This window comes from Armigeres subalbatus, chromosome 3 (genome assembly GCF_024139115.2).
Source record: "Armigeres subalbatus isolate Guangzhou_Male chromosome 3, GZ_Asu_2, whole genome shotgun sequence".
NCBI lineage: Eukaryota > Metazoa > Arthropoda > Insecta > Diptera > Culicidae > Armigeres > Armigeres subalbatus.
Window position 1 is genome coordinate 260784082 of NC_085141.1, and position 13896 is coordinate 260797977.

Consider the following 13896-nt stretch of genomic DNA (forward strand, 5'->3'; position numbering starts at 1 on the left):
TGGCGTTATGATGAAAGATACTCGGTGGATGTTTTCTGGAATGATTTACTGTTTGTTCAACTCTATATGGTGTTACTTCTGTGCAAGCGAAACACTAGAATTCGTTTGAGGTTTCTTTTTGAAAATTAATGAGTTTATCGCGGAACTTACTAATACTGAGTTACTAAAATGCTATTTCTCATGAAATATTTGTTTTGTAAAGTATTTTTTTAGCTAACACATGCGGAAAGGGTTGCTCCAACGCTCGTAAAACCAGTGTTTTATTATTGTCGCCTTAAAATTTTGAAGCAATTTAATAAAAACAAAGTCTTCCCCATATACATAATTCAACCCCTAATGTGACGTGTTCCTCAGTTAAATAACGAATCATTCCAAATTTTACGACTTCTTTGCCAACTCGGCGTAGAACTGTTCAACCTATCGCAGAAAAGACCTTCAAACAAAACTCATTAAAAACGACACAACAAAATAATTTAATTACTGGAGCCAGAAGCTCCATTTCGTTTGCCTCGATTTGAAAACTCAGCCGTTCGTTTGAAGCAAAAGCTGTGCCCAATTTCCAAAGCTCGATAAACAAGCCAGGAGCTCACATCAGCCAGCTATTTGCTCTCAAGGGGACTATATCCTGACCTATATTTGCTACGACCGCTGGGAATAGGAGAGGAAGAGCCAAAATACTTCCCAATGCTCGTAAAATGCTTGGTGATATTGGGGAAACTTTCAGCGGGATCATAACGCAGTTGAATAATTGCTTGAGCTGTTTAATTATAGCAGGAATAATCTGTCATCTATTAACATAAATTCGATGCGGGTCAGATTCATAAATTCAACCAACAAACCACCATCTCTTTTTTCAGTTTACAAGTGGGAGGATGTTTGTCAACATCTATGAATCAATAGAAATTTCAGTCAAAATATGGCATGATAACCTTGTTTTCAAAGTTTGGCATTCGATGATTTTCAGGGCATCCAATGTGCTCGTTACAAATCTTTGATAAAAATTATGTCTTACTGGTCTCCGAAAGGTCAAAACGATAAAAATAAAAAACTTCTCGGATTTGTTAAACAATGCTTTGTAAGCTCTCAAAATTTTCCGAAAATTTCATTAATGTTCACAATGTTCTGAAAACTGGATGTGAATATGTATATTATGTGGAAGATTATAATTTGAAAAATGTATTGGATATAACTACTTTCCCTTTGATGGGACTCGAACCCACGACCCTCAGTACGCTAGACTGAAGCTTTAATCAACTAAGCTACGAAGGACCTCCCTCGGCCTTCGCAACCTAGCGGCTATTGAATGTGCCCGAGATTCCCAAATTGGACGCGTAGTCGATCCACTCCACACGGGTTTGCAATAGATCTTCAACGAACGGTGGCCTAGCGGTGTTCCTTCTAACATGAAGAGGCTCCATATGAATTAAACGACAGCAGCTTTCATAACTAGACTGTTCAGAAGAATTAACCCACGGTAGCAGGCGGAGCGTAGAATGTAGAATGGCGGATCGTTCTCTCAGCTTCAGCCAATTTCGTTGAATATTTAATTGTTTATTTGTTTACTAGTTTATTTGTGGACGCAGTAGCGCCCGTGGCAAGTGTTTATTTTTTTCAATATAAACGTCTGTTTCCTGTGATTTTTTTTTCATCAAATGCTATTTCTGGTTGTCTAAGGTTGTCACTGATTTTGTTTTCTGCATCTGATAGTGAAAAAGAATTGAAGTGTCAAATATTTTATTTTTTGTGAGAATTCTCCGGCGTGCTATTCATCATCCCCCGGAATTTCCCCCAAGAGTTCCTACGAAAAGTCCGCCAGGAGTTCCTCCAAAAATCCTCTCTAAATTCCGCCAAAAGTACCTCCGAAAAATTCTTTAGATTTTTTTCTGGATTTTTTTCCAGGGATTCCTCCGGAAATTACTCCAATAACTGCTTCGAAAACTTCTCCGCAAATCCCTTCCAGAGTTTATCCAAAAAATCTAACAAGAGTTTCCCCAGAAATTCCTCCAGGGAAAATTTCTTTAGGACGTCTTCCTGGAGTTCATTTGAAAATCTTTCCGGAAATACCTTCAAATGTTACTTCGAAAAATCCTCCAGGAGTTTCTCAGGAAATTACTTAACGAGTTGCTCTGGAAGTTTTTCCAGAAGTTCCTCCAAAAATTCCTCCAGAAGTTTCTCCAAATATATGTTTTGAGGGTGTTTTGGAAGAAATTGTCAGAAGAGCTCCTCGACGAAATCCCCAGAAGAACTTCTGGAATAATTTATGAAGGAGGTATTTCCCCAGGAGTTTTGGGATGAATTCGGGATTCTTCGAAGGAAATCCTGGTTGTATAGTGGGGGGAATTTATGGAGGTACTCCTGGAGGGCATTCCTGAGGAACCACTGAAGGAATTACCGAAGGATTCTTTTAGTATCTTTGGAGAAATTTCTGGATGAACTCCTGGAGAAATATCCGAAGTAACTCCTAGTGGGATACCTGGATTCTGCAGGCACATCTGAAGAATTTTTCGAAGGAATTTCCGCAGGTACTCCTGTAGGAATTTCCGAAAAAAAACTGGAAGAAATTGATAAAGCAGTTTTGGAAGTAATTTCCGGAAGAACTCCTGGGGCAGTTTCTGAAGGAACTTCTGGCGCCCTTTCTATGGGAACTCTTGGAGGAATTCCTGGATGAATTATCGAAGGGAGTTTTGGAGGAATTTCCGAAAGAATTTCTGAAGCAAGTCTTGGACGAATTTTCGATAAATCGCCTGGAAGAATTTATTTCCTCCTCAAATTCATCACTGGGAAAGACATTCAGGAGTTCCTCAGGAGATTTATAAAAAAGCTCACGCATATTCCTTTTTGAATTCATGTAGAGGATTCTCTGGAAGTTATATAAAAAAAATCCCTCAAGAGCTCCCAAGAAAATTCCGCACTTAGTTCCTCCAGATATTTCTCTCGAAATTCCTCGAAGAGATACTTCGAAAATTGTTTCGGAAATTTCTGCAGGAAAATTGCTCTGGTAACTCCTTTGAGCTACCCCGAAGGAGCTCTTGGATGAATTTTCGGAGGAACTCCTGGAGGAATTTCGGGAGAAAATTTCAGGGAGATATCAGGAATCCTGCATAAACAAAATTATATTTTTAATATTTTTAATTTTTAATTTCTTAATTTTTCAAATTTTCAAACTTATATTTATTTTGAATTTTTATTTTAAAATTTTTAAAAAAATTTAAATATAAAATTTTTAAATTTGAATTTTAAATGTTTTAAATTCTTGAATTTTAAATTTTTAAAACGCCTAAATTTTTAAATTTTTAAACTTTAAACTCTGAAATGTCCAATTTTTTTAAATTTTTCAATTTCAAAATTAAAAATTTTTAATTCTATTTTATTCTTAATTTTAATTTTAATAAAAAAATTTTTTTTTGATTTTTCTTAAAATCCTAAGTTTTAAACAATTTAAGAATTTTGAATTTTAAAACTTTTTTAAACTTTTATATCTCTAAAGTCTTGAACTTTTAAAGTTTCAAATTCTTATGTTTTTAAATTTCTGTCCGGTGCCAACCAGACGCAGCACGCGGGGAAATTCTCACAGAAAATAAAATATTTGACACTTCAATTCTTTTTCACTATCAGATGCAGAAAACAAAACCAGTGACAACCTTAGACAACCAGACATAGCATTTGATGAAAAAATCACATACAACAGACGTTCATATTGAAAAAAAAACACTTGCCACAAAACAAACACAAACATCTTAATTTAAAATTCGTAAATTTTTATATTCAAATTTTTAATCTTTTTTAATTTTTAAATTGTGACGTTTTAGAATTTTAAAAAAATTTAAAAAAAATTAGAAAAATTGAGTAATCAATTTTTTTTAAATTTTTAAAATAATAAATTTTTAAATTTATGTTTTAAATTTTTTTAATTTTGTTGTTGATTTTTTTTTAATTTTTAAATTTTAAAGTTTTTAAATTTAAGATTTTTTTTAAATTTTTTATATTTTATATATTAAATTTTCATATTTTAAAATCTTCGCCTCCAAACTTCCTCTCTATCAGAATGTCCTTCATTTAAAATAAATACGTTTTGCAGTATTTTCGTCGTCTATTCTCGTTTCTCCGTGACTTGTTAGTCGCGGTTAAATGCACTTTCTGATAATAATCGTGCGACGGATCGGTGCTAAAAATCTGCCAGCGTTCTTCCACATTTCGAAGCTTCTGCGTTGAAGTATACGAGGACGTGTTTGTGTCTGTGAAAAATCAAATTGCACTCAATTATCCGATAACTGCTTTGTGAACACAATAATTGTGAACAATTATTGTTCGGAAACTTACCTGCAGATTTTCATGTTCGTGCAATGCCGTTTTGCTGTCGGTTTCAACTTATATGTTGATTGACGATTCTGTTTCCTCCGCAGAGCCACAGACTCATCCTTCTCGTCGTTTACGCTTTTGGAAAATTTTATTCATTTTGGCACCGGCTTGGTAGAAATCAAAACACTAAACTTACCTGTCAAAACGTTATTTTCTGCTATTGCGGGTATAAAATCAAACAGCACACTTTATGTTGTGCTGTTTGCTGATAGATAAGATATTATTATTCACAATCATACACTGAATTAATAATATTTATAAGATCGGCATCGATTTTGATGCGAGCAAAATGAACAGAAAAACCCAGAATAATCCACCTAGCGTTGGTGGTGCCTCCCTCGCATTTAGTTAAGACACCAACCTTATATGGGGTTTAAATGGTCCGATGTACCATTTTCTTCATAACTTTTAAACGCAATGACCGATCGTTATAAAATTCAATAGTGATCAACAAGGCTTTGTCCCTTGTCGAATGAAGCTTGTTGCGAGAAAATCGGTTAAGGATTACTATACGAAAAGTTGTCTAATGTGTTTTATAGCTTTTGTGCACACACATACACACACATACACACACACATACACAAATACATACACACGGACAGACATACATGTGCTCAGCTCGTCAAGCTGAGTCGATTGGTATACTAATACTAAGGGTCTCAGTGGCTTCTATAAAAAGTTCGTTTGCGGAGTGAAATGGTAGCCTTTCGGTACAATTTTGTTGTACGAGAAAGGCAAAAAGAAATGGCTGCTAGTTCTGTTGACGCGCTGGCAGCAGGTTTTTTTATTTGATATTAACGATAACGGTGTAACATCACGCTCATTTTGTGGTAATATTAAGTCTTATTGTCGGCAACTATTATGTGCCCATTTTGGATGTATTCAAATACTGACGAGCTCGGTGGTCTAGTAGCTACCGCTTCTGCCTTATAAGCAGGAGGTCGTAGGTTCGATTCCAGGCTCGTCCCTTTGCTACTTTGTATATCTATCTTAGTTCTTTCTGTGTTTCACGTTCTACCAAAACGATTCCTACTGTTATAGCCTTCCACACAATCCCAAAACCTCCCGTGGCACCTATGAGAGGTCGTAGGGTTCTCTGCATCTTTCCTAAGTATGTGTCCAACTTATCATCCTTCCCCTTCCTCAGCATTCACAAGGACGTGGCCAGGACAGATCTCGACTATTGGAGAATGCATTACTTCCATCTAAGAGATAGTGATTATAGTCCCAAATCAATATCTGTGGTAACGGATGAAATGATGCTACTCTCATTCAATAGTCTTGGCTTGTACCACCTACGAATTTTTTGCGAAATGCTCAATGCTAATGCTAAATTTTGGATGTATTCAAATAATGAATAAGGCAGGTAATTTCACGTCGGGTCAACGTAACCGGCTTTTCATTTTTATGTATTACGACAAGGAATGTAGTACAGCATGGATCTAACGTAAAAGTAAGTCAAAAACCTTATTACATCAAATTTATGGGTGTGTTTCACGATGTTGGGTCCCCGCATATTAATATATTTTTTACTGTGCTAAAGCGCCCGTGGCAAGTGTTTTTTTTCAATATGAACGTCAGTTGTCTGTGATTTTTTCATCAAATGCTATGTCTGGTTGTCTAAGGTTGTCACTGGTTTTGTTTTCTGCATCTGATAGTGAAAAAGAATTGAAGTGTCAAATATTTTATTTTTAGGGAGAATTTCCCCGCGTGCTGCGTCTGGTTGGCTAGTCACCGGACGGACAAACAAGGCTATTATATTTATTATTATTATATTATATTATATATGATGATTTGGAAGAGCTCCTTTTTTGCAGCTTTTTTATTTAGAGCATGTCACGTAATGGAATGTACACACGGTCAAGCAGTTTGACCAACATTGACTTCACCTCTCATTTATTCTATTTATTTATCCATCAAGTTATACCAACAATGAATTTATTCGATCAACAATATCACACACGAACGACGAAAGCGCCAACTTGAGCGGTTGGGGTTTTGTGTAACTTCACTACAAATGCTCAAACATGTTCGGCAAACCTTGACTCCGCCGCCGACTACTCAAACCAAAATCAAACCGTTTTATTTTTTTCCAACCGAGCCGCCAACTGTCAAATGGTTGTTCGAACAACTTCACACACGTTCAAACAAAGCAGCAATCAAAGGCTTTTCTTGGGGGCGGTGTCAATGTTCGTCAAACTGCTTGGACTGGTGTGTACGCTGCATAAGAGTTTCCACTTTGTACATACAACTTTGAAAAAGCGCTAATGTATTATCCATTTGCAACTGTCTATAAAACAAATTGTCTTTTTGACCTTTAAATATTTAAAAAGTTGATGGGTGCAGGAAAATACACTTTGTGATCCTTTGCTTAACTCATAAACGCCTTCATACTCTACTATCAATCTAAACGAATGCAAACGACTTCCAGCTGTCTCCAGATTGTCTGGTTGAGATAAACCCTCCTTAATAGCGCACCTTCATCAAGAATGTAAACCTGAAGAGCCACAACCACCACCGACACCATAGCCACTTTCATTGATGCTTCTCTAGCTCATTAGCATAAACATTAGCGACAAATCCACCTACCACAATCCAACCTTTGCATAATCTAAAAACCTCAGTCTCCAAGAATTTTAGCATACCGTTATCAAAGTCTCCTTTAGAAACCGCTGCAGCGTTGGTGGCCTACGGTCTGCTTTATGAATATCAGATTCTAGTTGTAAGCCACATCAAGGTGGAACACCAACCAGCCGCAAACGCCATGGATCCGCTCATGTACCGGAAACGGAAATCAAGAATTCAAAGTATTTGAAAATTCAAATAAATGCATCGCATTTCGCTTTGCATATCGGCACAATTCCGCTACTGCAGTAATGTCTCTGTTTCCGTTCATTCAGCTGGACCGGAACAAAAAAAAAAACGAACCCAAGAGCGATAAGCCGGTGCGACGGAACAATGGTGGGCGCCAAAGGTTCTACGGCCGATTGAAAAAGCAGAAAAAAATTAAACAAACCAAAGCAACTCCGGCATTGCAGTTACATTTGATGCAAAAAGAGGCATCCGACATGTTTTCGGGAGGTTTCCCACTCGTGAAGGAATGCAAACGCGTGCAAAAATTTTCCATTGAGTTTTATTAAAATTCTAGAACAGCTTCGCGCATAGGAATGAAACAATGTTTTCATTTCGCAGCGAAAAACTTCCGCAACGAAATTATTTTAATGGTGCTCACGTGCTCGAGTATTTTTCCTAACATGCCCCGATACGGTGCACTGCAATGGATGGGAAACATCAAATCTAATAGCGCTGTATACGATCCATTGGGCAAATCAGAATTTATCACCCCAGAAAACTCGTAAAAGTTAACCGACTGATTGGAGAACGATGATAGTTGACATGAACATTGGTGGACATCGAGACAAATACGAGACACTGAACACAATCTTACTTATCTTATTACAATTGAGGACATTCCACTGGAAAAAAAAACTTTTGGGTTATTGCTTAAAACTTTTTGTTAGATTATAATGCACTACCTTTTGATGTTGTACTAAGCCTGTGTTTTCTATATCGGAGTACACTTTGCGATTGTGAAAATCGAAGAGCGTCACAATAATATGATAGACTTTGAACGTTGATATCAGCCGTTTCTCGATAGATTTTCAATTTGTCTGGATCATTCGATCAAGGAAGATGTTCGGACTGAATTTTTTAGTAGAGGAACCGCAGGTTGTATGTACTAAATAGTTCTCAATATTTAGCTAATTTTCCGAATCTCAAATCAACTTGCAGTGAATCTATATGATAGCAACAATCATGACGTTGGTTTTTATCATTCCTCCTATTCACGATGAATCATTATCTATTGTTATCGCCTCAGTAATTATTGGTCGCAAGTTTTCATGGTTCGATCGGTTTTAGTTTCGACTGCGACCTTGGATTTGCACGCAATGATAAAAGATCGTGCTGCCATTGTTGTTAATAGGCGCAAATGTGTTCAAAAACTCAAAGGTGCAACCCAATCGGGTTGTACGCAAATGTGACGTAGGACTACGTAGCTATACGAAATGGATATTATTTGCCATACAAATTTGAGTCACTTTACTAACTTTGAGCAAACTGCTCGGAGGTTAACTGAATCAAAAAGGCGAATAGTTGCTCCCAGTTGGATGGACTTTGAGTCTCTAACCATGGAATTAACATGACTCATCGGCCGCATCGCCGCTGAAGCCACTCGACTGGCTTTCAGTGGAGGATATCACAATCCTAGAAGACACCATCCTCAAAAATGTCCGAAATAAAGGAGAAATAAGCAGAATCAGAAGTGGCATGAAACCAAACGCAAATATATTTATTTGCAACGTTTGGTTTTCGCCCGCGATGGGAACGTACGTGGCAAAGTGAGGAGAACTTCAAGAATTAATTACACATAGTTCTTTTCAGGACTTAAACTATTTATCCAAGAAGAGGTATTGGCGTCTTCATCGATTTGGCTGTCATCGGCGGAAAGTGAAATTTTCTGGCAAGATTATTTGGTTTTGTTTCTGTTGGTCATTGGGATTGAAATCAGTTTTTTTTCCGAGCCAGAAGGTCAATTCGAGATAAATTTTCTTCAAAGTGCAAAACTTAATCGTTTTGCGACGGAAGAAAGCTACTCTTCGATAGCAGAATCACAAGCGCTCGATGGAAGGGATTATACAATAAATTTGTTTGAATGGATAGAATCACTCACAGCAACCAAGCTGCCACGCCAAACGCCGATGACACCAAAACAGACCAATTTTGCAATCAACCCTGAGAAGAACCAATGCGCCTTTCTAATAACTAACTGTATCCGAATGGTTTTCGGAATCTTGCGTTGAAATTGTCCGACAGCCACTCGATGATTTTTCGCTAAGCCTCTACCATTTGAAATAAATTTTCAGCATTGCCACTGCTACCCACGCTTTTGTGCTGCGTTGTCCGCTCCGCTGCATCAAATTTTGTAGAACCGCTCTTTGCGGAATCCCGATCAAAACGGCTCGCGCGCCGGGCAGCAGCTTTCTTGTATTCAATAAATTCAGCCCGTATATTTGAATGGGCGGAATCACTAACAGATACCAAGCTTCCACCCCAAATGCCGATACCACCGAAACAGCCAATTTTCGCAATTAAACCGTTCTTTTCGGAAAATGCTGGCCCTGAGAAGAACCATTTTTCTTTTCCCAATGCTCCTTTCCCACAACTAACTGACGCCACAATTTGTAATACATTTTTCAGCAGCGGGATCGCAACAGTGCTCTTTGTGTTGTCAACCCTTTCTTCATATAAAATGCTGGTTCGTCGAGGTTGAATGATCTGCAGCAACACACATGCGATGGATTTCCGTTGAAAATGTTACCAACGCCTCCGTGATGCTATGTCCACTCCGTTGCGATTGCTTTGATGCGTCCGCTCTGCGTGAAATCTTGTTCAAACTGAGGATTTGATCCAAACCCGCAAGTGATTGATTTTTGATGTCTGTGCTAGTGATGCGTGTACGTGATTGGTTAGTTTACCTATTTCTAAACTTTTTATCAATTATCGATAATGAATAGTTAAAAATCAGAATTTTCATATGAATACAAAGAAGCGTTGACTCGTCCTAGATCGAATGGTCCAAAAAGACGGCTGAGATATTAAAGTTTAAAGTCTATCATATTTTTGCGACGGTCCCCGATTTTTACAATCTTAAAGTGTACCCCAATATAGAAAAGACAGACGTAGTCCTACGTCAAAAAGCTCTAAAAAGTGATTGTCGTAGTGGCTTCCCATCCGAGCGATCAAGTTGTATGAACTGAAAAACTGTCTCATCTATAACTCAATAGGTAAGATCGACCAAGAGGTGTGACTATGACTATGAGTCAGCATAGCGTTTACTGGAGGACACATACAGCCCACTTGCCGTTTTCTTAGAAGATGGTCAACTTTGGGTATCTAGATCTCGGTTGCGTGTGAGCCAATTTTGTTGAAGATGTGATCAGAGCTCACATATATCTTGAATTACCATACCTATGTTTTGAGCATATTGATTTATAGCATGAGCATGAGCATGAGCATTATGACCGCACAATTCGTAGTTGCTACTCCGTGATTGACTGAACTTGCGAAATTGTACGGAGAACACAATGAATGGGGCTTGGGATTAGCTACCCATTCTCAATGTACACGTTTCGGGAGCTCAAATATTTAAAGTCAATAACGGCGCCGGCCACGTCCTTACGGTCATATAGGAATGGAAGGATTATTAGTCCGACTCTCGTTGCTACTAGAGACCGAGTATACCTCTGCATCTCCACGATTGTCTTGGGATAGGATATCGTCTTAGTTACAAAGGATAATTTATCTGGATTCACTTTGGTAAGCGATGCGATCTATGGGATGGGAAATGACACTAATACGAGTTAAAAGTTAAAAAACATGCAAGCCCGGTGGCATATGAAAGCTAAGGAGATTCGCGTTTTGGACGACCGCGCGGAAGCGCAGCACTCTGTATTCACTTGTTCGATGGTTACAGCAAACTATTGAAGAACTCGCTTTTTTTTCGACTGCCCGCGACATGCACATGAGCTACCGAACACTAGATAGATACTTTATTTCTTTCCCGACGACTAAAACACACACTGCACTTACTTGTTCGATAGCTACTCTTATTACCGGCCGCGCAATGCAGAACAAATATTTCGACCGCTCACGCGATCATTCTGCAGTCCGAAACAAGAGAAATCACGCACTGAACTGATTTTTATTACCGGCCGCGCAAAGCAGAACAAATATTTCGGCCGATCGCGTCATCGTTCTGCAGTCCGAAACAAGAGAAATCACGCATTGAACTCTATGTTTTGAGCATATTAATTTATAGGGTAAAACTTAATGCGGTAATAACAAAAGATTTAAAAAAATAGATGCAGCTGCAGTGACGAAAGCCAGACAAACGAAGATTCCAGACTGCTGTCCCAACTCGCACACTATCTGCAAGTGTACCGACTTCTAGAAGCGCTACATGTAGCGGGGCGTCGTTTAAAGTCAAAAGGACGGGTCTGTACCTCTACTGCCTGCGTCCAGGGCATCGCACAGTCAACAAGGTCTCCCAGACGAAGGCGTTCTTTCGAGATGGTGAGTTTTCAACTATCCTTGACTTCATCGTAACGCCGTCCATCACCGAGTTACCAACAGGTGAAGTAGAAACCTTAAACTGGTCACTTCCTGTCGCCATAGAACGGACAGACCAGAAGTCAAGAAAATCAACAGTTAACGGCTATGCTGGATCGAGGTGGATTCGGCGTGCATAAATATTGCTCCAATGCCCCAAAGGGATTGATATGGAAACCTGATCACGACTACTTCGTGTTCAACGTACCGTTCCCATTACGCAACGAATGTAGGCCTACAAAAAGGATAGTGTTTTCAGAGATCAGTAAGCTTTTCGGCTTATTGTGGTTCTTGGGACCGGTGCACTATGGGGAAAGTGGCGGCCAAATATCGAAAAATTGACTTGCTTTGAATGACGTGTCTTGTATACCATTTGATAGACGAATAGTTCAAACCTTGATTCCCAAAATTTCAGCCCTCTGTGATAAAAACTCATTGCGCTACAGACATCAGACTTAGGAAAATTGTGAAAATTGAAGAAATAATGCATTTCAAGCAAATGCATTTTTTTCAGCGAATAACACGATTAACTGACATGAGTAAAAAATGGGCAATTTTTGAAAAAGTGTTGCCTACGATGGACTATATCTAACGAGCAGTCTAAAAAGACCACCACCACAGTTAAGTTTGGGGTCTATACTATCTGCGGAACGAGAATCCAGCTCAGCGGCGGATAGCTGCGGATGAGCGTCATTTTTGCACAAAGTCGAAAAAATGGATATTTATTTTATTTTTATATATATTTGGTAGACAATAATTCACCAAAATACCTGATTGATAAAACAATAGACGAATTTCGCGCCAACTCGACCAACGGTAGGCAGCACCATCTCAGAATCGAATGAAACTTGGTGGGCATGAAGATATGGTATTTCTAAGCCACTCTGCATACTTAGTTTTTCAAAAATTGTCAAGAGTAACATTTGACGAGGGCCTAATTTTCTTGTGCCATATTTAAGGAAACAAGTTTTTCTCACAAAAACTTTTTTCATGTCCATATTGAGTGAAAATTTATCAGCGTGTTTTATGCCTACAGCGCCGAATATAGGTTCAGCAGCCTATCATCAACCAACGACACATTTTGGACGTATAAAATTTTGTTTAGGAAGCAATTCAACATAATCTAAAAATAATGTGGACCAACATTTGAAAAGGGTTTATATTTTCTTTGATTTTGGTATCGAAGTAACTTAAAAACAATTGGGTTCACAAAAAAAAAACAAATAATTGATTTGAAAACGTGCAACATTTGAAACGAAACTAAAGTGATATTTAATTGTACCCAAAATCATAAGGGTAGCGGTCATTGTTATTCTCAGCGTTTTTATATTGAATCAATTATCCGTTGAATTACCTGAAGATGTCGTCCGGTGCATAACTTGAAATAGTCTTGTTTATTCATTGCTGCTGAAAAACTTTTTTTCCTTAAATATGACACAAGAACATTGTTCCTAGAAAAGTTAGATAACTGAAATACCTATCTGCAGAAAAAAATCAACTTAATTCACCGAGTGGTGATACTGCCTTTCTCGCATTTAGCCAAGACACCAACCTTAAATGGCGCTTATATAGTTCGATTCCATTTTCTTAATAACTTTTAAACGCAATGGTCGATCGTTATCAAATTCAATAGTGATCAACAAGGCTTTGTCCCTTGCCGAATGCAACTTGTTGCGAGAAAATCGGTTGAGAATTACTATATGAAAAAGTGGCTAATGTTTTTCGGTTTTCGTGTGCACACACACACACATACACACGGACAGACAGACATTAGTTCAGTTTGACAAGCTGAGTCAATTGGTATATACTATCATGGGTCTCCGAGACTTCTATAAAAAGTTCGATTTTGGAGTGAAATGATAGCCTTTCGGTACTACTTTGTTGTACGAGAAAGGCAAACATCATCGATTTCTGAGATGAAGTTTTTTTGTAATATCGATTTTAATTTTTAAAACTAATTTTTTTCAGTGTAGAAATCGTTTTTTTTTATTTTTTGGATATTTTTCCAAAAAACTTCAGGGAATTTCACAGCAGTCCGCCATACAACCATTTTTTGTAGGTTTTGTCATTTAAGAGTTACATCGATTTAAAAAAAAATCAATGAAAAAAATTAGTCCCTCATCAAATGTTACTCTTGACAATTTTTGAAAAACTAAGTATGCAGAGTGCACCAAGCTTCATTCGATTCTGAGATGGTGCTGCCAGCCCCATAAAAGGGTTAGCGCGTAATTCGTCATACTCTTATACAACAAATTTCAAAAAAAAATGAAAAGGGGGTCAGATATTGGCTAGGAGGGGGGCTTCCACCTCCACCTCTCCTATTCAATCTTATGCACAGCAACCTTATTCTAGTTTTGATTTGCATTT